Here is a 25,059-nt window from a genome sequence, read left to right on the forward strand (position 1 = left end):
ACATATCACTTTACTTACGAATTCCAGATTTTTTTGAAGGTTTTCTTTCTTTATTTTTTTGTAATCTCCCTGTGTATTTTCTTGCCTTAAGCTTTAGGGGAAGGTTTTATCATGTGGATGAGGAAAGCAGAGACCATTCTCCAGTATGTCAAAAGGGACAAAGTGACAACACTTGCAATCCTGCCATGGTTTCTATAGAGATTTACCATCCAGCACCGCAAATACGCTGCATCAAACCTTCTACCTTTTCAGAAAACCAGCACCGGTGACCCCCCATCAGGACAACAATTTGTCAAGGAGGTCCAAAGTGACCTCGCTCACTGCAACAAGTGTGCAGTGCTCTAGAGAACTGCGCTAAAGGAAGAGGCTCCTCCAACCACAGGACATTTTAAATGGCTGAATAAATTAGCACATTGTGGTGTAAGAGTAATGCTGAATTCCTAGAGTGCACTTTTCTCCCTGGCACCGTCCCAAACGGGGAAGTGAGTGTCTGCCCCAGGAAGGTTTTCCAGCCCTTGGCGCTGGGGGATCTTCCCACAGCAGCGGAATGAGTCCTGTTAATAACAAGCTTTAATTAAGCTTTGAAAATAACAGCAATGGCTTTGCATAAAACAAAACAAAACAAAACCCACAAACAAACACAACTCTTGACTAAAATGGGAGCAAAATTCACATGAACGTGTATCTGTCCGGGATGAAAACACATCCATTTCATCCTAGTTATCTTCCCTATTCCGATTCTACACAAGGCACAAACAGATAAAGCCAAGGTTCTCCACATCATCGTAAATATACGTCTCTCCTGCTGGCCCTTCGGTAATGAAATCACTGTGGGTAGGTGCAGTTTTCAGGATTAAAGTTCAGATTTATTTTAGGGTTGCAAAGTTTGACGAGATGCTGCATATCCACCATCCAAGGACAGCACTTCCCTCAGCTCCAGCCCCCAAAGAAGGAAAGAACACTTGCAAATAATCAAAAACATAAACTGTTGAGGAAAAAAATGAAAATGCTTTGCAAGTATGACAACAAAAACAATGACAGAAACCTTAGCCTCAGGTAATTTGGGGATGTTCTCCACAAACTCTTAGCTTAGGATGCCGCAAACTGTACTTTGCCTTACGTGTTCTTGCAGATGTTTAGCTGCCAGAGAAGCCCGGTGAGGAGGGAGCAGAATAATGGACGGAAAACGCCACCCTCCTTAATTTTAAAATGTCTTAATTATTTTTTAGGACACTGGGTTGATTTTAATTTCACTAATAATGCTATGTGCCTTAACTGGAAGCTGAATGAGATCTGCTAGTCTGAAGAGCAGCTAAATCAAACCTTGTTTTCCCCAGTTAGGAAAAAAACTTCACACCTTCTACCTACCAATTACAGTTTGAGTATTCATCTACCAAGCCGAAATGTTGATACAGTCAACGAACAACTAAAAAAATACTTCCGGTTGTGATTGCTCAGCCTCCCTTTTTCAAAACAAGCCCACTTCTTATCTTCTAACCGAGAAGAACAAACTGATCATCGAAATTGGAACATGTCTCTAACTGTGCATGTATTTGCAAGGTGCCAGCTCCTGTGGTATCTGTGTTCTGTCCCTTGACAGTTATATTTGCGGTAGCAGGCACAACATAAAAAATGAGATAGGACTGCCAACCCACACATGGGCACGTTGCGACTTCCCATTTGGGTCTTGGAACAACGTAGCGCAGGCTGCTTTACCCTGCACAGTGCTGCTTAGAGCTCAATGAATCATTCAGACAAAGAGATATCCCACTTGACCCACACCTTCTCCTTCCTCCACTACAAGCTCAGAGGGGAAGATGATGTGAAATTTCTACGCCATTTCTGCATCAAACAGGGTTCCCTGTACCAGGGCAAAAACCGCTGTGGTCGGTAACCAAGCACACCACGTTTGCACTGCTGCAGCAGCAAAAAGAGCTGCAGTACAGACGAAGTCCTACCTCCAACAATGAGCTAGGATGCAGACTTACCCACTGGCTTTTGCTTTTGTATGCGGGGAGGAGGAGGAAACCATGTTAAAGTAAAAAATAACTGTGTGCATCAGCCCCCAGAATTGCTGAGGTTTTTTACGTAACTTCACAAACCACTTCTTCAGGCACAATCTAAACATGGAAAATTTTAGCCCCAGCACGGCGGTACCTCAGAAGACATGTGCATCACAAAGTAGTCGGTAGGAACCAAAAGTCTTTTGCAACTTTATCTAAGAACAGTTGCAATCAATGCAAATAAAATACCATCTATAAACACATGGCAGCCGAAATGACAGATGATCTTCTTTGTTCACAACTTGTTCCAGTTGCCTTCTCCGCCAGCTGTTTTTCCTTCCTATATCATGATTACTGAGTTCCCCATCTTAAAATGAAGCAAAGAACATATTCACCTACAACCCAAAGAAAAGACACCTTGTACAAGTCAGGCACTGGCCAAAATGAAAGCTGCTGGGTGCTTAGCAGGTATCTTGTTGCAACTTCATTCAGATCCAATATTTTTAATGGATCCTATTTGGTTTTGTTGTATGGATGTTTATTTGCTATTCAATATTTAACACCTAAGAAACCCTCTTACACACCAAAATATAGTGAGCTGCATAAGGTACAGTTTTATTTCAGTATTTTAATTAAAAACAAAACCAACCGGCCAACAAACAAAAAAAATCCCAACCAAAAAAACCCAGCTCCCTTGTTAAGGGTCTGATCCAGCTCCCATTAACGTCAAGAGATGATCTGCCACTGACGCAGTCTAGTGCTGGCTTAGATCCCTGGATCATCAAAATTTAATTTAATCTACTGGCTATGTTATAGAAACCAGCTAAAGCATCAAGACTGACTAAATATCAAGACCAAGCTGCTTATAACATAGCTGTCACTAGCACCCTCCTATTTTAAACATTTGCACTCTTTACAGCCGATGTTCGGAGCAGCGCTGCGTGCACACATGCACACATATATGGACACTGAGTCACTTGCAGGAACAGACAGTATAACCCACAGTTTTGAAACTCAATTAGGAAAATACTAGTGGGAACTAACGAGAGCCATACTTTGTTATAAAATCTAAGCTTTGCTGAACAAAAACTAATTTAGGGAACTAATGACATCAGAAATACTGAAGTCAGATAATTACAGTGAGCTGCATTTCAACCCAGGCATCCAGATTTTATGAATAAAAAAAAAAAAAAAAAGATTGTGCTTTTCACATAAGCAACCAAGGTTGTCAGAGGTACCAGTTCTTTTCCCAAGTATCATAAACAGATATTTCACAGAAGCAGTGTGTGTACAGTATGTCTGTGTTTTTTAATGACTTATAGGGTCACCTAGAGATTGAAACCCATGGGATTCAATCTGCAACTAACATCATTAAGATAAAAGTTCAAAAAAATACTCAACAAGATCAAGTTGACACAGAAAACGGGCTATGGTTATTTTTGCTTGGTGTCACACAAAAAAGGACACATTCAATGAAAGGGGAAAAAAAAAAAGGCAAAACCTAAACCAACATGAACACTTTCATTCCTAAACACTGCAAGTTAACCTAACAAGTGTTTGGTCAATTTTAGTGCACATGAAGTAGAACCAGAATCATTTGAAAATAAAAATATTTATCATCTTCGAGGTTTTTGTCTCAACCCTGACACAACGCCATGAAGCAAAAACCATAAAAAAGGAAGTCCCACAATCATGTAGAAACCCACCGCCTCTTCTAAGAAAAGAAAACAGAGAGAGAAGGAGAGGGGGAAAGGAAATGCTCATCCAGGAGTTAAGATATCTAAGGCAGTCTGTGTTTTGCAGTCCCTCTGGCTGCTTTCCGATTTCCATCCACTTTGCCAGGAAACTGCTGAAGCTCCACAAAGCTGTTAGGGAGACAGGACATTCCCAGACTGCCACTGTGCCATTTGGTGGAGCACATGCTAATTTTAGATTAGAGGAGGAACGCTGGGACAATTAGCCAAGCTCTTGCTCTGACCAATCTTCAGTCAAATTTCCCACCCAAACACTAAGATCAACAGCAACACCCTTCAAATATAAACAAAAGCCAGAGGCAAAGGAGGATCTGTCACGCTTTTTTTTTTTGGCAGAATACATTGGGGGGGTGACATGACAGGACATTTCAACCCCAGAAGCGACCACTGGAAATGAAAAGCCTTGACTGAAAGGCGCAGAAAAAAACCACCTGCGATGCGCGAAGTTTACAAATCCTGACACGAGTGCTTAAGGGCAGCAGACAGGGGGACAGGGAAGATGGCCAGAAAGCGCTCTCCAGAAGCATGCTTGCATGCCACGGCGGATCATTTGCTTGTGAGACAATACCAAGCCACTTCATGCCTAGCGTCACCACACAAACCCATCCGCATCCCGAAGGGTGCGAGCTCCTCCACCTGATCCCCCTCCCCACAGCACCCAGCTCGGGGCTCAGCGGGCCGCGCTCGAGGAAGGAGCAAGTTAGCAGACATAAACAAGCACCATACCTTTAACAACACCACATCTACAGTCCTGTCCACCTTGGAAATGTCGCACAGGCTGTACCGCCTCTTGTGGCGTTCGTACATTTTGTCCACGCGGCCGCAAGCAGAGGCGAAGCGCGGGGAGCAGAGCCCACCATGAACTCCAGAGTGACCGCGGTGCTGCGCGCTCCCGACCGCTCGCACGCGTGCTCGGAGGAGTCCCCCGCGTCTCCTCGCCCTCCGAAGCACGCCTGCCTGTCCGAGCCTCTTAACAGGAAAACGAAAATCCCAGAGCTGCGACCGGCTGATAAAGTCTTCTTGGAACAGATTTGCTTCTGCAGGCGACGCAGGAACTTATAGCAAACAAAAGGTACTTCGAGAGAGCTTTCTATGTATATGATTACTATTATTTTTTGTAGCTGCTAAGAATGGTATCAGCCTTCCTGTTATATTAATAACAAAAAGTTTTCCAGGCAACTTTGATATCCAAAAAGCACCAGAATGAAAATCCTGACAGAGAAAAGAACGGAAGCCAGACGAGTGCAACAGGGACGCTCCGAGAGGGGAAAGCAGAAGGTAGGCTCAGCCACGACGTGTCTGATTCAGAGGAAGAAAAAAAAAAAAGAAGAAAAAAAAAGGCGATCACCGTATCCAAAGTAAATACTGTCACCAACGCAATCTTTCTTTCAGTGCACAAGGACGTGAAAGAAAGAATAAAAAAGGTACTTTCCTCTTTTTGAGCCAGTCTACCGTTCACCAGACAGGAGGGCTCGGTTCTGCGTTAAGTTTAGATTTCTAATGACAGCACAGGGCAAAAGGAAAGAAAATAATGAAATAAAGCCACTCCCTCCTGGTTTGAGCTGGGACGTCACTACTTGCCTTTTTAGTACTGCACCAGTGTTCTCCCAGCTTTGAAAATTTCTTTGCAGTTTTGGGAACATGATTCATCTCTTCAGAGAGAGAGGAAAAAAAAAAAAGAAAAGGAGGGAGGTGGGGAAGAAAAAGCAGCAGTTTTCCTTCAGCAGCTTCTTCCACCGCCAGCTTCAGGCTCTCGGTGTGTTTGCTTGGTCCAAAGAGACTGAGAAGCTAAGGTACGTGTTTTCGGGGAGGCGAGGAGAGGGAGAATGACTGCTCTTCCCTCTCCCCTGGGGCCAGGTGAATGACAGACAGACAACTTCAGGCTCAGCGCTTCCCCAAAACAGGAATGGAAACTTATGATTCAATCAGTGCACACACACACACACACAAAAAAAAGGAAATCGGCCGTTTACATTTTTGTTTCTAAATGTTTGCAGCACTAAGACAAGCACTAGGTTTCTGTACCTTGCTCTCAGAAAAATACAGTTTTCTCTCATTTATTCTAATCTGAAAGGCAGAAGTTTTTTTTTTTCTTTAAAACAAAAAAAAACCACAGTTTTTTCAGTCTTTCTAATGCCGAGCAAGGCAGAGAGTCTCTCCCCATCTCTCAATAGCTCATTCACATCATCTGGGCCCTGCGTGCACGCTGCCACATGGTTTCCTGTTTTCAAACTGCCCCCTTGCAGCCCCCTCCGCTTTCCACCCCACCCTGACCTCTCCAGGGAGAAAATCTTTCCATACTTCCATGGCTTTAGACATTCTCTCATTCACCGATTCAAAAGAGAATTGGGGCGGTAAAAAAAAAAAAAAGGAAAGAAAGAAAAAGAGAAAAGAAAAGGGGAAGGGGGGGTTCTGTGGTTGGATTTGAGTGCAGGAGTTTGCACTGAGCAAACTTGCTGCTTGTTTGGGGCAGAAAGCTGGAAATGCAGGAATTGTTAAACCTGTGCCACAAAGCAGGTGGCAAAGACATTGGAAACGGCGTTATCAAACCACCATTTAATTGCAGATCTCAAAAAGCTACCCTAATCAACGCCCGGAGAGCTGGTACATCTCCTGCGGGGCTGCTGAGTGTTTTCATCCAGCCCCTCAGGGAACGGCCCCAGGCCATTCTGTAACCGCCTCTGCAACCACTGCCTCAAATTCTGGTAGAGATGCCACAGCCCCGCGTCCTCCCGACAGATAAAAACGAGGTTTTGGCATGTCAATGCAAGGAAGTTTTTCCGAAGGAGGCCTAAACCTAGAAACCCCATTGCACTGGAGCTCCTCTCTTTCAGTTGCCACCCAGTCTCCTGCCCATCTGACCATGCCGCCAGAAGCCGGCCCGCGAGTAACTCAGGGGTAACACACGTACGTGCCTCTGGTAAAAGGCTGAGGAGCGAGAGTCCACAGAAACGGTAAGTACCGTTTTGAGCTATGCTGGTTCTGACACCGCCGATCAGTACAATCGGATTATACAAAAACGTAATCACCCTCTAGATCTAGCAGGCTCAGGAAGCAAGCTGAGAAGGGCGTTCGTTTCCTCAGACAGCTCGGCTCGGTGGGGTGGTGACCAGCCACCACCCAAGGCCCACCGCTGGGCGTCGCGCCATGAGTAGGTCCTCAGGGGCAGGAGAAGGCCGGGGACTCCCAGCGGGTCACCTCCTCCCGATGAGGGGCTCTTACCTAGTCAACGCGAGGCATCCCGCCCCAACTTCGTGAGGCTCCAGGCTCTCCCTCACAACCCAAAGCTTCATCTCTACCACACTGAACTGGGAGGATCTCCTCTCTAAGCCTCTCTTACGGCAACAACCCCCAGCTCGAGCGCTCCGCTGATGACTGTTCTCCTCAGTAACGAGCAGAGCTTCTGCTTTCAGTATTAGGACACACGAAATGTGGTAGTGCTTTGGGGACTTTCTGGAGCCACCAGTTTTCTCCACAAGTAATGAATCCCAGCAATCATGTGCCTGTCAAGATGAGGAATCAGAAGTGGCTGTGACAGCATTCCAGCCCCTCGAACGCTACCATAAAAGGCAGGGATTTCCTCAAATCTAAATTTACAAGACAGGAACCTATAAACAAAGCGTGTGAATTTAGGTCAGGTAGAGGAATCTGCAGCAGTCGCTGTGCCTTAGTGATGCTCTACGTTTCATTATGTAGCAACTTTTTTATTTTTATTTTTTTTAAAACCAGCACAGCAGTTGTTCGAATTTGTTTCCAGATCACTGCAATGATGGCCGGTTGGATATACGGCCTCTCCTCATCCACTGGCCAAGATTCATCCAAATGACAACCGCACAGCTCTGTCAGATAACGCACTTCACCTTTGAACCTCGGGGCCCCTCGGACAACCAGAAGGAAATGTTCAGCTCACGGGGCTCAAGCAAAGCCTGCCCTGCGGAGCAGACTGCCACTGAGCATCACTGCTGACTGCCACAGGGCATCTTCCACGGGGATGCTGAGAGAAGTCAGGCTTGTAGCTGCATCAACACTCAGTCTGTTGCGGCTGCACGCACACTTACCCTTCCTAAAGGTAAGGAGAAACGAGAAATGTCTCTAGCCAAAGGAGGTGGGGGAGACGCACTGGGAGAGAGGCTCAGTCGTCACAGCAAGTTAAAAAGAGGACAGTTTTTCTGAGCTCTGCAGGAGCACCTTTGTGTGGCCCAAAGCCACAGGTTACCCAGCGCAGGCCGTCACGGGGCAGAAGGGAACAGCGACGGAGGCGCATGGTGCAGGCGGGTGGCGAGCCCTGGCCAGGGGAGCTGCCGGGCAGGGCGACTCCCAGGACGCGGTGCGCGCCCATGCCCGGCCTGTGACTCAGGGTGACCTGCCTCCCTGCCTAATTACCCTGTTTTGATCTGGTGAAGATTAAGAGGCTAATGCCAACTGATCTGTTTGGACTCCTCTACACCTTCAGCCACAGAGAGAAACGATCAACAAAAACCCAAATAAACCAGTAAGAAAAATCCCCTTCCCTCTCCTCTCTTTTCGAATTTAAGCTTCCAAATCCCTAATTTGTTCCAAGAGTTTTTTTTCTGTGGTTATGTTCCTGACTCACAGCCAAGATCAGGAGGCCAGTGACGACTACAGACACCCGAAGTCCATCTCATCTTAATTTCCAGACCTGACTGCTGGGGGAAAGAAAAGAAAAAAGAAAAAAAAAAAAAGAAAAAAAACCACCACCACCATAATATAAACAAATAGCAGATAATGTGCCAGACACACTCCCACTTGGGAGACCATCCCTCCCTTCCCACGTTAGGTGGGGCTTTTGCTGCATTGTTCCAGGCTAGAAATCCTGCCTTGCACGCTGCTGTATGGACACCCGGGCACGCAGAGGGGACGCAGAACACAGGCTCAGCCTGGATGAAGCAGAACAAAGGTTTCCAGTCCCTTTTGTCCATCTATTTAAGCAACCTCCTGAATGCCATATGCATGTTTACATATAATATAGGCTCAGAAACGCAATGCAGCAGACAATCAGGAGATAAAGATTCAAAAAAAAAACAAAAGCTCCAACAAGTAAATAATTCTTTCCGCTCCCCTTTTCTGCGAGTTACTCAAAATGGAGCGGAGACGCGAGCGGCAGCCGGGCCATCGGCTGCTGATGCGACAGTTCTGGGCTCCTTATTGAAACCATCTGGAAGCGCTGAGCCGCTTTGTGCAGACTGGAGTTTGAAACTATCCAATCGTTTCATATCCAAACCAAAGTCCAGTGCTGCGGATTTCAAGGGAAGGAAAAGAAAAAGAAAAAGAAAAAAAAAAAAAAAAAAAAAAAAAAAAAAAAAAGCACTCAATTGCACCATATGATCTGTAACTCGTCCAGATAAAACTCCTCCTCCTCTCCCCGCTAACAGACCTCTTAATGACAAGGAAATCATGGTTATTCTGAAACAGACAGCACTATTGTTATCTGTTTCGAATTACTTTTGCCATATAGTTATGAAACACTGAAAATGATGCAATCTGCAGAAATACTGAGGCATATTAACATTTTAAACTGCGGCTCTGATAGGAACTAATGGAGCAGCACATGAAAGGAAAAAATTCTCTCTTTCTTAAGCAAGTCAAAACCCACTTATGGGCACTAAACGCAGGAGATAATAAATTTGTCAGACAGCAAAAGAGAATAATTACAATTTAAATTGCTCTTTTCTTAAAAGAAATCAGCTTTTTGGAAAGTGATTTAAAAATTCTGTTTCTGGCACTTGCACGGATAGACAAAACAAACCCCTTTTTTTCCAAAACTAAATAAGGCAAAGGAAATCTGCACTCTAATACTGCGAAGTCTGTAAGAGGAGAGCATCCAGGCTGGATGGGAACGTACATCCATTGTGTCTGCCAGGCAGCGGGGCAGCACCCGCCCGAGCAGAAACCCAGGTGGATGCTCCAGCACGGGTTTTGAAGGTGAGCAGGCAGCTGCTGAGCGCCAGTGAGCACCCACGCCACAGACTTTGGTAAAGATTAAGTTAAATAATGCATTTCTGCATTCTTGCAAGGGGATCGCAAGACACAGAGGAGGGCTGAAAAACCCGCTCCTGCCCAGCCTGTCCATTTGCATCGCTGCGGTGGCATTTTGGTACAGGGCTGCATCCCTGTGGATGCAGCATGACCCACCTTTGCCCCACCAAGCAGCATCCTCTTCTTCGGGTAGCCCCCAAAGGACAGCTGTCATTTTGGACTCCCCTATAAGGAAGAGGAGGCAGGGAGAGTGATGAGGATGGTCACCTGCAATCAGCCATCACACAGACCCTCTCCATGACAAGTCCTGTGCTGCTGTAGCCCAACAAAATGCTTGGGCAAATTTGCAGCACCACAACAAGTCTGATTCTCCAACCGAGGCAGTTCTGACTCTCCTACAGCTTTCTCCTTTTAGATCGTTCGGATCTTCACACTAAGGTCTGGAGAGGGACATCTCGCCACACCGTACTTTGGGAGAACACAACCGAGCTGAATTCTGTATCCAAACAAACCATCATACAGCTGCAGCCTGTGTTCAAGCTCTAAGACAGAGCTGTCTAATAAACAGTTTAAGAGCCATGAAGAAGGAATGAGGAGGACTTGGAAAGCTGTCAGACATATGGATACACGGAGCGCGTGGTTTGAGAAAATAGAAAAACACCTTGAGAGACCTTCAGCCATTTCCTGACCTTCACTTTTCTAATATTTCTCAGAGACTTGGTGCACATTTCTCAGGAATTTCTATTGTGCAAACAACCTTCAGAAAAATGCCGAGGCTTTTGTCTGCCACGGAGCATGCCTGAACATCCTTTCAGAGGAAGTAAACTGCCCATCTTATTGCTCCCAAATGGTTACAGGAGAAACACATCCCACGCATGAGATTAGCAACCTCTCAGCTGATCTGACATCAGTTTCAAACATATAGTTCTGTCTTTACCAAAAATAACTGCAAATGGAGATGTCTGGCTGGCTGAAGTGCTGTGGGATCTTGGACAATGCAGCAGATATTTATACAGGGTGTTACGAGCGTTGAGAGAAATACTTCTCGCTGTCAAACCCTGGACATTTTGTATTTCCCTGTGAATTCCAGCATCCTGAAAGCAAGGAAGGGAAAACACGAGTGGACAAGCAGGGAACCCCAAAAGGTTGTCAGGGAGCACCTGAATTATGACCTGCAGCTGCAAACCAGCCTCCCAAAACAAACCCGTGCTCCTGCATCCCTGCGATGTCCCACTGGAGCAGGAGCCCTAGTGGTTGTCAGCAGTGATGTCGACCTCCTCCACTGCTTGCATTAGTTCAGCTTCAATTTTGCTTCATGTTTTTCAGTTTTGGATAACTAACGTGCGAATTGTACACTCTCACAACGAGAAATTATCTTTGCTGCCATCCCGGCAGCCCAGCGCATGGCCCACTATCACCAAACTCACTCCAAAATGAGAATTTGTGGCTTTAGGGGTTTAGTCCCTGGAAATACCTACAAAAAGTCAGCTAAAAGAAAACAAATAACGGAAAACAGAGTTATTACAGGATTTGCTCCCAGTGGGGAACCCCTAGATACAAACTAAGACCCCTGCGGCTCTCAGCAACGCTGGTCGCGATGCAAGGCTCTGGGGATTCCAGTCTCTGAAGCTCTGAAGGCAAGACTATGATTTCTGGCATCTGGAAAGGTAATGGTGTAAACAAACGTGTTTAAAATAGCAAATTGTATACTTATAGGAGTTTTCAAGCCATTGTAAACATTATGCAAGTCACTTCAAATTGGTTTGCACAGGCCATCGACCAAATATTTGAAGGCCTGCTCAATCCATGATACCCAAACAAGAGAAGTCTGGTAACTTACTCTACAGAGGAATTAGAGTAAATTTGCCTCAAATGCGGGACGAATGGGATGTTTCAATACCTATAAAGTTGACAAATTCAAAACTCAAAGGAATTTTTCATTTTCATACTGGCTATAATAAAAAAGTATATTCCGGCATCACTGGGATAAGCCCGTGGTAGTTGAAAGGACTGACTTACACCAACAAAAACGTGCTCCTTTCTATCATAATAATAAATTCTAGAAAGAGTGGAGCCTTGCAGTTTAAGGTTGAGCTTTTGTGCAGGAAGACAGACCGCCTTGCATTTGGGGAGTGCAGGAAACACCACATCAGCTTCCCAGAGAAAGGCTCGATGCCCGCTGCTGCAGGCATGGCACAGGGGCAGGCGGCCGCTGCCCCAGCCTCGCCCTAACAAGAGATCGGGTCAAGGATACGCCTGGTGGGTGCTTCTATCTAAAGAACCGTGCATTTAGAGCTAAAAACAGAGACAGGATAGCAGATTACACAGATGAATTGGCGGATAAAGCCCAACAAAAATGACGTACGGTATCGGTGAGTAAAATTAACAGACAATGTAAAAATGACACATCTTTAGCTGAGGAAATTATTCAACTTTTACCATTCTTTTATGGCTCCAGTTTAAGGCACTGTAATCTAATTGAAAAGCAGCGAAGGGTCATTCAAATGAATAAATCATGCCAGAAAATGATTCAGCTTCCCTCCTTTTTTTTTCTTTTTGTTTTTTGTTTCTTTTCCCTTTTAATTGAAGTCTCTAGGATTCGGCCCTGGGAAGCCCACACGATCCATGTATTGTCTGGGCTGGGTACTCCGTGAAAAAGGAAAAGGTTATCTATTCTTTCATCTTGTAACTAACAGCCTGCTAGGGAAAGCGGTGGGAAAGCAGAGCTCGGTATGAAGGCACCCACCATATTTCCAGGTCAGTTTTTCGCTCGGCTGCTGCTGCAGGCAGGGGCTAGAAGACACTGTGGGATTTGTTTTGCCCTTCCAGGTTCTCTGTTTGCTTTGTGGGAAGGAGGAGCTCAGACCTGACCGGTAACTGAGATGCTCTGGCTGCGGCCAGGACCCTCTCTCCCCAGCAATAACAGACACTCCAGCTCCCCCTCCTACCTACGCTTCCATCCAACCAATATTTTCATACCCTCTCCCCATGTGTTTGGAAACTTGAAATAAAATCCAACGCAAACGTTGAGAGGAGGCATTTGGGTTCCAACTCCCGCCTGGGAGGTCTGTTTTAGGACCACATGAGTATTAATTTGCTCACTGTTTTATCCGTTTCCCTGGTAGTCCTCTGTAAAGAATATTAAACAAACATGTCTTTACAGCACAAGCGCAGGAAAGAATGTTAACCCTGCGGAAGAAACCTGTTTTACAAATTTTTACCCCACTTTTATCTCTCTGGTCTGAAGATGGGTATGCAAGGGTAAGAAGTCACCGGGTCCATGAAGAAAAGCCTGCTCTGTTCAGACACTGTCAAAAGCACAGCTGCTGCAGCCCATCCTAGGTATGTTCTCCTTTTTAACCCAATTTTAGAAAATGCTCCTAAAGGAATTTCAGGACATAAAACACAGGTATAGTTAACAGCCAAATATGTTGAAACACAGTCATTAGTGAGGAATTTTCTCAACTACTGACATCGTTCCAGAAAAATAATACAATATTTATTCGGTTATAAACTAACATCTGCTACATTTCTTCTACTGGCTTGTCAAAGACCTCTTTACAGCAACGTTTGCTGTTGCAGGTATAATTCCTAACTGCAATAATGGACCTGAACCCTGCTATTTCTCTCTTCTCAAATAAAGGTAGGGAGTACCCTTGCAAGCATTGGGAATGTCAGGTCAATACAAGTGGTACAGGAAAACGTTAGTTACTGGGGTTTTGTGCTCCCCTCTTATTCGCCCCGCTTGTCAGAGGAGCTGTGGTTCCATACATTTAATAGCTTTCATCAACAGATAAATAAATAAGCCTAATGCAATGGGCAATGATAACTGGGGACTAAAATGTCAAACAACAGCATTCTGTATACTGGTGTGCCCTGCAATGGCCCGAGGTATCCTACAGATTGGGGCCATCTCAGCAGCTGCCGAGGTCGTGGTGCCGCAGATAGCTGGGCAGCTTGCTCTGGAATAAAACAGATCACCTGGTACTCCTCACCAGCAACAGCACGGAAAGGGTTGGGCCTGTTTTCTTGGGAAAAAAGGGTGAAATGTTCCGCAGCTCTCAGAAGACCGAAATCCAAAACATTTACGGACTTAGAAGCAAAAAGCTTGCAGATAACCAGCAGGACTGACGCTCGCTCAATCAATGCAAACCAGTAACTGCAACTGGGAGGAGGCCAGATTATGCAGCATTGCTCTGCACAGAAAAATGTCCTCTCTAATATGAAATGGTTAAAGAATTTTAACTAGAAGCCCCTTCTATCCAAAGTTAGAACTGCTGACTGCTCAGCTAGTCATTTTGGCTATTATGTAGCATTAATCTCCACTGTTTCTGAAGTTAGCCTTCAGGAGAAAAAAAGGCAACTTCAAAACATGCAAAAATTAATGAAAGCCATATGTGGGATACTGTCATTATTCCATGTTTATAAGAGGATCAGGTTTTGTTAAATGGGCTTATTTAATGCAGACGCATAAGAAAAAATACCCAGCAAAAGATCTGAAAGCTATTGAAAGAAAAATATTTTCTTTGTTAACCCAAGCAGCCGGTAACAAGCAAAAAGACACAACTTAAACTAAAAGATATTATATATTTTAGTGTAACTTTGTTTACAGCTTCACTGACAGCTTATAAAATTCTCATAAGTAGAGAAATCTCTCCTAGATGTATTTTACCCTTTTGACCCTTTTCATCCCGTACTGTATTTAAGCCAGGACAACCTAAAAATCAATGGCTTATAGAAACATCTGTTGGTACAGGCAAACGGTTTAGACTTTTTCAACAGCTGTTGTTATTTTATGCTTTTTTTGGCTAGGTCAATCGGTAAGACTGGAAGAAAATATTAGCTGGGCTCCTTTCCTGACTTTTGTCTCTGTTTAGTGCCTGCAGTCAATGCCCCGTTCTCTCCCCTTCCCTGGGAGTTTGGGGCAAGAAAAGTCAGAATGCGTCCCGAGTTAAAAAGATACACGGGTCTGTTCCTGGTCACCAGCCTCAAACATGAAATAAAGGAAATACAGCTCACAGACACACATCTGCATTATTTCACTTATTTACCTAAATAGTAGCCTAAAATCTCCTCTGCTCTAGCTGCTTTCTGCCCTGCACCAGGGAGCTAAACCCACACCCGCAGCATGCGCTGCTGCCCATCTCCTTGGCTCCCCTTCCACTTCCAGCAGTGCTCCACAATAAAACCCACATTTGTTCTGCCCCCCCTTCTGCTAAATCAGTATGGGATCCAGACATTTACTGGCATCCTCCGTAAAAGATAACACACAATATATTTTAAGAGCCAACCTGCCAAAAGGTATTCAGTGCGCCAGACAGCACTACTTGCCAGTCAGGGAACATACATTGCTCATAAGAAGACATGCATAAAAACAGAATGTACTTTCCTTGGGAGACTAATGCTTACCTAAAAAAAATCTAAAACAAACCAAAATATCCTATTTTTAAACATTTAATTCAACTGCTACTTGAAACAGTATGTTTCTATATAAAATTCTGTTTTCTGGAAAGAGAAGAAAACAACTTAAGAAGCTTCTAAATCGCTCTAAAAATCATTTCTCAGTGTAGATTCAAACGGCTGAGAGTCGACAAAGGCAATCCTGACAGCACAGACTTTTTCCCTTTCGTTCTTTTAACAAAGAGAGTACTTGTTTAGCCTTACCTTCAAAACTTCATATTTTGCTGCCACGCACTCCTAGCGTCCCGGTTGGTATAGTCTGAATCATGCCAACCCTTGCCCAAAAGGACAGCCAGAAGGAAAGCCAGTTCAAACAGCCATCGCTTATCTACGGGAGGGAGAGCCCCAGGTTCTCAAGCGGAGGAGATATTTCAGCATTAAAGAATTCTAGGAGCTACTCCAAAACGCAAATTTTTGTTGTCTGGTGTACTGTAAGGATTTCGAGCCCAGAAAGAAGTTATTTATTTAGTCTATATACTTAGATTTATAACAAAGACAGAGGATTCATGTACACTGTTCTGGGTGCCTTTTGCATCATTTCTGACATAAGAAGTAAACCTCAGCTTCCCAAAGACAGAAAACAAGTAATAAACAAGCCTCGACAAGCAAATCTAACACTGTCCCCAGATATCTGGCTATTAACAAACAGCCTTTAGAGGTTTCTCTCCATGAATCCCTAAAATGCAGTTAAACCATCATTTGTAAAACACCTTAAAGCCCCTTTCAGACTATGCAAAAGGGAGCAAAGGGCTGCATCCCAAAATGAAGGCACAATTCCCTCCGTGCCAGCTACAGCCCTACTGCCAGCCCTGCCGTGGGCAGGAGCAAGCCAGGAGAGCCTGTCCAAAGCTACCACAAGTGAGGGCACCCAGGGTATTCTTGCAGACACCTTGGTCAACCGTAGGCAAAAACACCCCAATCAATCAAAATCAAGGACTGATTTTATTTTATTATTTTTTTTTCAGCATCCTCTCTCCCCTTCCCTTTTTAATACCACAGGACCCCAGCCTTTATAGTAAACAGCTCCCTTCTGGCATCTACAGGTGGGAATATTTGGAAAAGGTGTAAGCTCCTACTCCCTTAAAAGGCTCAAAAAGATTTATCACTGCTCTTTGCTCACCCCTCACATACAGGCATTTGAAGTTAAGATATGTCCACCTCCTCCTCCATGTTACAGCCAAAGAGTTAAATAAATATTATATCTTAGACATCTGTATATACATGGTGAAACAGTACACCAAGAAACACATCAGTTATTTCAGCAGACTTTATCAGCCCACCCCTGTCCATGTCTTTGGTAAGAATCACTGCAATCTGCCGGGTAACATTTTGGAGAGGCAGAAGAATTTCTAAATTCCCAAGAACAAGACCTCGGATCGAAACCAACATGAGAACTGCACCTCCAGCCTTTGAAAATGTGTATTTTGGAAACAAAAGGCCTCCCAACCACTTTTGGGCATTCAATGCGTCCAGCTGCGTTAAGAAACTAAGCAAAAGTTCAGTGTCAAGTAAGTTAGGATTATGATCTGCTTGTGATTTATGGAGGTAAGTACAGTCTCAGACAGAAGAAAAACAAGTCGCTTGATGCTAAGCAGACTCAGTACCAGGGCTCAGACTAATGAGTTAGAAGGGCGAGGCTTCACGTTCCTGCCTCTTATCTCACCAGCTGGAAGGCGATGTAAAGGAAGGGGGAAGGCATTCGGCCGGTCAATGAGCTGGGCAGCCCGAGCGCCAAGGTACTTGCAGACTGGTGTTAGTGCTCCCATAGCAGCACAGAAGGTAGAAATGCTTCAGGACAGGGAGGCACACGGCATTTGACAAAGGTGCTGTGCTTCCTGCATGGAGAATGTGTCCCTACATAACCAAGTGCATAAATAAGGTGAAACTACTATTACTGTGGCTGTCACGGTATCAGGGCATAAATCAAGGCAGAAGCATTATCTAACTAGGCTGACACAATCATAAGCCAAGCATCAGTCCTTTTCCAGACCTGAAACGAGAGCGGTGTTAACTCAGGTTAAGTACAAGCTAGCAACAATTACTCTGACTTTAGCAGCACAAACAGAAGAGAAAGCAAACAAGATAACCCAGAAATATTGGCTCTATCTGTTGGACTAGCCTCTTGGGCACAGCTACTGCCTTCATTTTCGCTGAGTACATTGCTGGCACTACGACGATAAACGCAGTATGCAAGAAGGGAGGGGGTAGTTAAGTTCGCCAGTGCTTAAGAGAAAATCAAAAGGATGGTGACATCAAATACATGTTTGTATAGCTAGAAATTTAATCCATAAATGAAGCAGAACGAGAAGGTGGAAGGACAACAACCTTGTAAGCTGGAAGAGAGCAAATGCAGAAGAAAGCCCGGTTTAGAATTTGTTCCTCTCTGCTAATTCCAATAGAGCTGATAAAGTATATTTTATTAAACTATTGCAAAACCCTGTCACATTCTTGTTCCAGCCTCCATGTTGGGGTTATTCCAAAGCAGAAGTCCAAAATACAGCCCACAGTAGTAAAAACAACAAACTGGTGATGGAAGGTGAGAGGCAGCGAGGACCTCTCGTCTCATCCCTGACACCCACCTGCTCTGGGGTCTTGACAAAGAAGTTGCCACTGTGAATGCTTTTCACAGCACCTGCACTTGAAGACGTCTCCTCTTCTTCCGTGTGACTGATGACATGTGCAAGTATTCTGCCAAAATTCAAGTTTCCTTTCCTTGAAAGCTTTGATGAGCTTGCTGCCCTGACAGTAAGGCCAGCTGCGGCTGGCTGTGGCCAGACATGACACAAACGCATCGCTCCGTCCCCGGGGTTTCACACTCCGACTCTGCTCAGCCAAGCCCAGTTCCTTCCATACTGGGGAAGTGCTTTCATTTTAGGTATCCTATGCTTGGATACCAGCACTTCTGTAGAGACCCAGGATATTCTAATCCACCTATTCTGGTTTCACAGCCCCAAGCTTAAAGCCCTCTCCATCACCACTATATCACACCGTCCTACCACTCTGCACCACGGAGCACGCGTAGACCACGCCTGTAGACGAGGCAGAAAGCAGCAGGAAAGACGTCGCCGACAAAGCCAGAGAGCAGTGAATCTGCTCAGCACGAGCAAGGACGCTGCATGGAAAGACAAACATTTAGTATCACTGAGGCTTGTATTTCATCTGGTGTTTGAACAGCAGCCTGCGACACAGCCGAGCCACTCGGGGCCTCACCAAGACGTACACATGATACAAAGCAGTAACAGCAGAGACGCCGGAGGAAAAGAATCTGAGATTTCCACCTCTGCTTGAAAAGAATATGAGAGAAGATGACCCACCTAAAAAGGGTGGGGAAAAAAAGACTGCAAACGATAACAGGCAGGGGAATCTGTGCGACTACTGCAAAGCTAATTGCGTTTTGATTCCATGTTTCCATGGAAAGAGTTTTAACCGTGCTGGGTAAAAAGCCAAATACGTTTTCATAACGACTCACACTGCATGAATGGAAATACTTAAAGAAGAAGTATTCTTTCTAATCAGCACTCTAGCTTCGAATACAATCCTCTCTCCTTTGTCCTTTACCCTTTTCTTCTTCGCACCATTGTTTTCACCCTTTGCTAGAAGATTAAGTCAAAAGTGCCTTGCCTGGGGACTGCTGGAGACTGTAAACCTCCATCTGCAGCCAAGAGCCCTGCTCATCTCTCAGACTGCTGTCCCTCTCGCTGCACTGCTAGGGTTCTTCTTCTGAGAGGGATCCTAACGACAGGAGAAAGCACGTGAGCCCATAGGAGCCTCCACTATAACAGGCCAGCCAGCCTGGGTTGGCAGATCATTTAGAGCTTATCACTCAGTAGGACATCCAGTTCTTGATGGAAAACTTCAAACAACGGAGCGCTCACCCTTTCCTACAGCACGTTACTCAAAAAATTAACTGTCTTCAGCCCTCAAAGCTTGCACTGTCGTTCCTACAGTCTCAACCGGTTTAGCCTCATCTTCTAAGCCCACATCGCACATATGGCTCTTCCATCAGAGCAAAATGTTGGAAGGGATCCCTGTCCCATGCACATGGTTAGTCCAAGGCCACCCAAACGCTTGAGTTGAGGCACTGGAGGAAGAACCGTGGTGGCCTCCAGCAGCTCTGCCCCAGCGGTCCCCGGGGGCTTTCTCCCTCCACGTGTCGCTTCTCGCCATTGTTCACCTCACAGGGGACTTTCTGGATTTGGCACAAACTGCCACAGAAAGCTTTCCCAAATCCTGAAGAACTACACCTAGAAAACTTGCCACAAGGGACAGCTGCTAGGGGAGGATGGCAAGAGAACTGAAGCACCAGACCACGACTCCTCGCCAGACCCCAGAAGAAATGCACGATAATCGAATTAAAAACCTATTTCTTGTATTAACGATTCCTGGCTAGGGAGGTTTTCCTCTCAGGCACTGTAACTACCAGTGAACTGCAAAAAGGATAAGTCTACAGAAAAATGTAAAAGCTGGCTTCTCTGCATTGTAGGGTGTCAACTCCAGCTCCCAAAATATGGAGCATGCACCCTGCATGGAGCAGGGCAGGTTCGTTCAGAAGGGTAAAACCCAGTGACGCGATACACCAAGGTACCCATTTCTCATAAAAATGCAGTCTCCATTGAAAAGTCCACATTTGGTTCCCTATGTTATCATCTTAATTCCCTCTATATTTAGACTAGGAATTTGGTGTGTGGTTGCCATGTCTACCATACAACAGTTACACCACAAAACTTCAAGAGATTTCAAACACAAATAAAAGAATCCATACAAATCAGGAGATTGAACCGTTCAAAACCAGAGCAGTATTCTCCTCCTCATGGCACAATATGCGGTGCCAGCATTACTTTGCCGCAGTAAGCGTCTTTTACATCCATTATTTTATGTATCCGTACCTTCATGACTGCAGAAAAAATTCATACTCCAAAACCCAGGATTTTCTGTGATGGGGATCCTTTAGCTCTATTTCTTTTTTCGGACTTGGGAAATAATGGAGACCTTGCAGTGACCGAAGGGGGAGGTGTCGGGGAAGAGAAGTACATCACCATCTCCAGATCGCTTCCATCCCCAGGAGCCCCGTGGCCGCAGCGTGTTCATCTGCCCCGCTGTGAGCCATAGCTGAGAGCAGCATCTCTGCACCGAGCCGGGGATTTGGCTCGTCGTCTGCCTCCCTGCTTTTCTCAGTAACATCCGTGAATCCTGCGCCTGAACTCGGAAGCGACTGTCTCGAGCTGAGGATTAGCAGCGTTCAGGAGAAAAAGGAGTCGGACTTGCGGCTCCCAGAGAAACTCAGCGTAGGACAAAAAAGCTGCCACAATAGTTGTATAAATGCCTTCCTGCTGCAGATTTCAAAGCATGAGTAATAGTAAAGGCCAACAACAATCCCAGGCTGGTTTGAATTGCTTTTTTTCCCCCCGTTTTTTTTTTTCTAGCTCTCCACAGCATGTGCCATGGACTCAACAGCTTACACAGCGACGTGCGGAGCAGCCACCAGAAGCAGCCCGCAGCAACGGGCGAGCTCTTCTGCAGAGCCACGAATGCAGCAGGGGCTGAGCATCTGACACTATTTCCTCCCAGCCCTCTCGCGCCTCTGCTGGGAGCCCCCGGGGGCACGCACAGGATGCCAGTGGGTGTGAGAAAGGGCCCTACGGACGGGCAGCCCAAAGCCCTGACCGGTGCAGTCGTGTGTCACCCTTTAGCACCGATGCCAGGCTTCGGGCAGGCTCCTTTTTGGCTGGGTTTTTCCATGTTTACTCTAGTTACAGTACAATATTTACAAAGAGAGAGTTACACAAGTGATTTTAAAGAGGCAGGGCTGGGATACAGCCTATTGTTAGGGCTGCACTTTCCACCACGGCACCCTGGTTTGATTTGTTTCTGACACTTCAGCCGCTCGGTCTGAAATTCCCCTTGCTGTTGGGAGGCTTCCCAAGCTGTTCTGCAGAAAATGCAGAAAATGCAGTTCTTTGGAAAATGCAATCACGCGATGGCGGACCATCGCACAGTACGGAGAGACGTATGCACACACGTGGAGCAAGCTGGCTTCAGTGCACGCAGGCACCGGAGTTTTGGTGTTTTCTCACTGTGAGCAGGTTGTTAAAGAAATTACTTCCTCAGAAAGTAAATCTAAAGCGGAGCCTGCAGGACTATAATGACGCCTTGCCTTGGGCCACCACCACGTTTTGGTATTTTTGAGCCACGAAGCATCATCTCCCATCTTCACTCCAGCACCAGGCTCTCCTCCTCTCCGAGCAGCAGCCACTAGGGGGGGTGACACCGGACACCTTGTCCGTGATTGTCTCCATTTATCTGCTGACACCAAGGACGAGAGACTACAGCTGGAAGAAAGCCAGGCCTCGGGATCCTTCACACTCACTGCCCATCCCAACGCCTCCCTCCTGTGCGGGTCTCTGTCACCCACAAGCCCTCTGCCACCCAGTCCATCCCATCCTCTCTTTCTGTCTCCACCAGGTAGGCACAGGGAAAACCTCACCCAGCTCCTGAAACCCTGGGATAGAGCCTTTGGAGAAGGTCCTCAGACGTTTTAGCTGCACAGCTGAAATCCCCGGCACAGGAGCTTGGGAGGAGAGTGCGGGGCTGGGCAGGAGCTGCTGCCCCCAGATCTCCAGCTCCCCCCGCGGGTCCCTCTGCAAGGGCCAGGGAAGGCAACGAAGCAGAGCAAGCTCACACACATGCAGTGCGTGCACATGAAGCATACAGGAACATTCCACGGAAAGAAAGGGGGAAAAAATATAAAACCACCCACAAAACCTAGGGACCTACAAATCAAAAGCAATGGCCAGCAACAGACCTAGGCGCTGCCCCAGCTGAAGGTCATCTGTCTTATCCACAACGACTCCCAGGGAAGGAGGTTTCATACCCTCCCTAGGTGGTCTTGCAACAGTTGCATGATGATAACAGGAAGTTTTTTCAATATCCAGCCTCAATCATCCTGGCAAATTAGCAAATCAGTAAATTAAACTGCCACGGGAATCTAGGACTTTAATAACCACTATTACATGTTGGAAGCCTGCTGGATTGCACAACAGTTTTCTTTTTGTTACACTGAACAAAATTAGTTCTTTCAACCTCTTCTCACGTCCCTTAATCTTTTCTTGCTGCTTCCTTCTGGACACCTTCCAGCACGCCTGCATCCGCCTCGGAGCAGGACAGCCACAACTGGATTTGATGACACCGACGAGGTCTCTGCAGCGCCACGCATGAGTAAGTCACCTCCCCGTCTTATGGATGACACTCCTTCAGAATAACCCAAAACAAGATCTGACTCTTTTGCAATCACCTCTCACTGATGATTCATGCTTAATTTGTGGTCCACTAAAAATCCTTGGTTGTTTTCTATGCATCACTCTCCGGCAATCCTGACTTGGTAAATGTGCATTTTGATTTCTCCTCTGCAAGCGAGACAATTTGCATCCCCCTTCTTCTCTTATCTGGACACATCCTCCGGTTTCTTAAGGTCACTTTGAACTCTAACCCTGCTCTCCCAAGTGCCTGCAACCCCTCCCATCCTGATGTCATCTGAAAGTCTTATAAACACGCTTCCTTCTTCCAAACCATTACTGAAAATACTGCAAGCTTTCCTCCAGAAACTGACCTCGCTGATATATTGCTGTAGTACTTAGATGAGTGGGGAGATGAAACTGCAAATTTTGTTCAAGCTTCGTTCTAAGTGAAGATATTTTGAAATGACGTTTTTCTGGTAGGCTGCAACTTCTGGAAATACAGATGTTCATTTAAAAACTAATTCATGTGTCAGAGGTAGGAAGCATTAAACTCAATAAGACCCAACTAACACAATTAATACAAAGAGAAGGCCATTTCCCAGCGAACTGTTTCTGTTTTCTTCCAGCTACAATTCCTCAGCCACAGGCTTAGACAACCGAAGCCATCAGATGAACCCAGAAGTGCAGCTTTATCTAGCCTGCTACACGAAGCCAAAGATTTAGCAAGTAACGAATCATAACTGCTTTATGCCATCAACACAAGAAGAAAAGTATCTCAGGGTACAGCTCATTGCGCGTTGCTGTTTAACTTCCATATTGTTGGAGCAAGCAGGCTCCATTTCTGAATTACTTTGAATATCACTGTATGTAAAAGTTAAACCAGATTTCTCATTAAAGCGAAGGATCTTAAGTTACTTGATTAAAAAATTGCTAAAGTCTAATTTTAATGGATCACATCAAGTTATCGCCCCAGCTCCACTCAAGACCCACCCCCCCCCCCCCCCCCCGCCCCAAAAGAGCTCGATAAGAACTGGCGGAGTCTCCGGCAGGACGAGCACTCGCTCAGCACGCAAGGGACTTGGGGAATTGTTGGTACAGAATTTCTATAGCTGAATAAATACGACCTCCGAGAAAACATTCTGGTGATTTAAGAAACAGACACTTTAAAAACCCATTTTAATTGGAAAAACCATTTTTCCATTATTTTCTTTTCAGTGTTTACAACCCTACAAACCATTATTTTCCTAAACACTTTTCAGCTGCAGCTTTTCCGTGACATGCACAAGAACCTCGCTCAGACCCAGCACGTGTATCTTATACGTGTAACACTGGGGCACGCTTTTGGCATCAAGGGTCCAGATAACCCCCAGTCTTTGGAAACCAACTCACAAGAAAGAATTTTCCCCCTTCTCTTTCCAGTGTGTTTGATCTCATTGTTATTCAGCCCGATTCCACTATACAAGGACTATTGGAGCTTGTTAGGTTCCAATTTTTTATTTTTATTTTTTTAAATAGCCTGTGTGTACAAACAGCTTTCCACATTGCGTATTAATAAACAACGTGGTGCAAACCTCTCAGCCACAAACCAAGGGTTAATGCAGTTCCCAGGCAGCTCTTCCCGAGTTCCTGAGAGCAGGGGTGAGGCTGCTGAATACCTGCAGCTCCTGACCAGCTGCAAGTAACAACAGTTCTATTTGCAACAAGTTCAGAAAACCACTTTTACTAACCACAAAATGGCTCGGTAATGAGAAGGCAATGAGCACCTGAAAGACTTCTGGCTACAAAAAAGTCAGCACTAAATAAAGCAGAGACAGGACAGGGCACGAGATGCACTTTTCATGATTGCTTTTTCACTGGCCAGCTCCCTACTCAACCTAGATGTGTGAATTAAGCTCTATTTATAAGCCTTGCACCGATTTTTTTTTTAATGGCCTTAATATAGTGCAGTTGTTATTTTGTTTCTGTTGAACGTAGCAACAGGAAACCGTGTCAGTCCTGCAGCAAACTTTCCATTCCCCTGACACTCCCATTCCTGCAACAGAAAAGGCAGATTTCTAAAGAGGTGTTTGATGGGGTGGGGAGGTGGAGGGGAAGAAGAGAAGAAAGCACACACAAAGTCTCCAAATGCCTGTAAAACATGCAAAATGGAAGCCAAATTCAATGTTCCTTTACTTTTTTTTTTTTTTTTCTTGTTTGAGAGGCAAGCAGCTTGAAATAAACCGATATAATAAGAGGACAGGGAGTGTCCTAATTCGTATCTTCTAAATATATCTTACTGTATGGTACCTAAGTATTAGTCGTGAAAATGATCTCTAATAAAGGGTCAGTAAAATAACATCAGCATCTTAATGCTCACGCATTCCAGTAACAAAAGACTTACTTATCAAACAGCACGGATTTTACCTTGAAAAGCTATTAGCTCCAGTCCCTGGATAACTCATTGAGCAAACAGCTACAGAAATTAAGCCTTAACTTGTTAAAAACAAAATAAACCTGATTTTATTACAAGCTTTGGCAAGACTGTTCTTCTGCCTAAAGAGCTTTACTGTGGGATGAGCAAAGTTTTTGGTGCTCCACCCTGTAATGTTAACTCATCTCCCCAGTATTTTT

At 45.3% G+C, this 25,059-nt stretch overlaps 1 protein-coding gene and 1 long non-coding RNA gene across 9 annotated transcripts in view; one reads left to right on the top strand and one right to left on the bottom strand.

The window, feature by feature from the left end:
- AKAP13 (A-kinase anchoring protein 13) overlaps positions 1-25,059 on the bottom strand; it is a 216,860-nt gene that overhangs the window by 69,521 nt on the left and 122,280 nt on the right. The gene's annotated exons all lie outside the window — the stretch shown is intronic.
- Positions 4,567-24,500, top strand: LOC308200776. Its single transcript, XR_013955800.1, has 2 exons — positions 4,567-6,711; positions 7,515-24,500. It is a non-coding gene; the product is annotated as an uncharacterized lncRNA (long non-coding RNA).

Source organism: Anser brachyrhynchus, assembly GCF_964034855.1.
Source record: "Anser brachyrhynchus genome assembly, chromosome: 11".
In the NCBI taxonomy this organism is placed as follows: Eukaryota; Metazoa; Chordata; class Aves; order Anseriformes; family Anatidae; genus Anser; species Anser brachyrhynchus.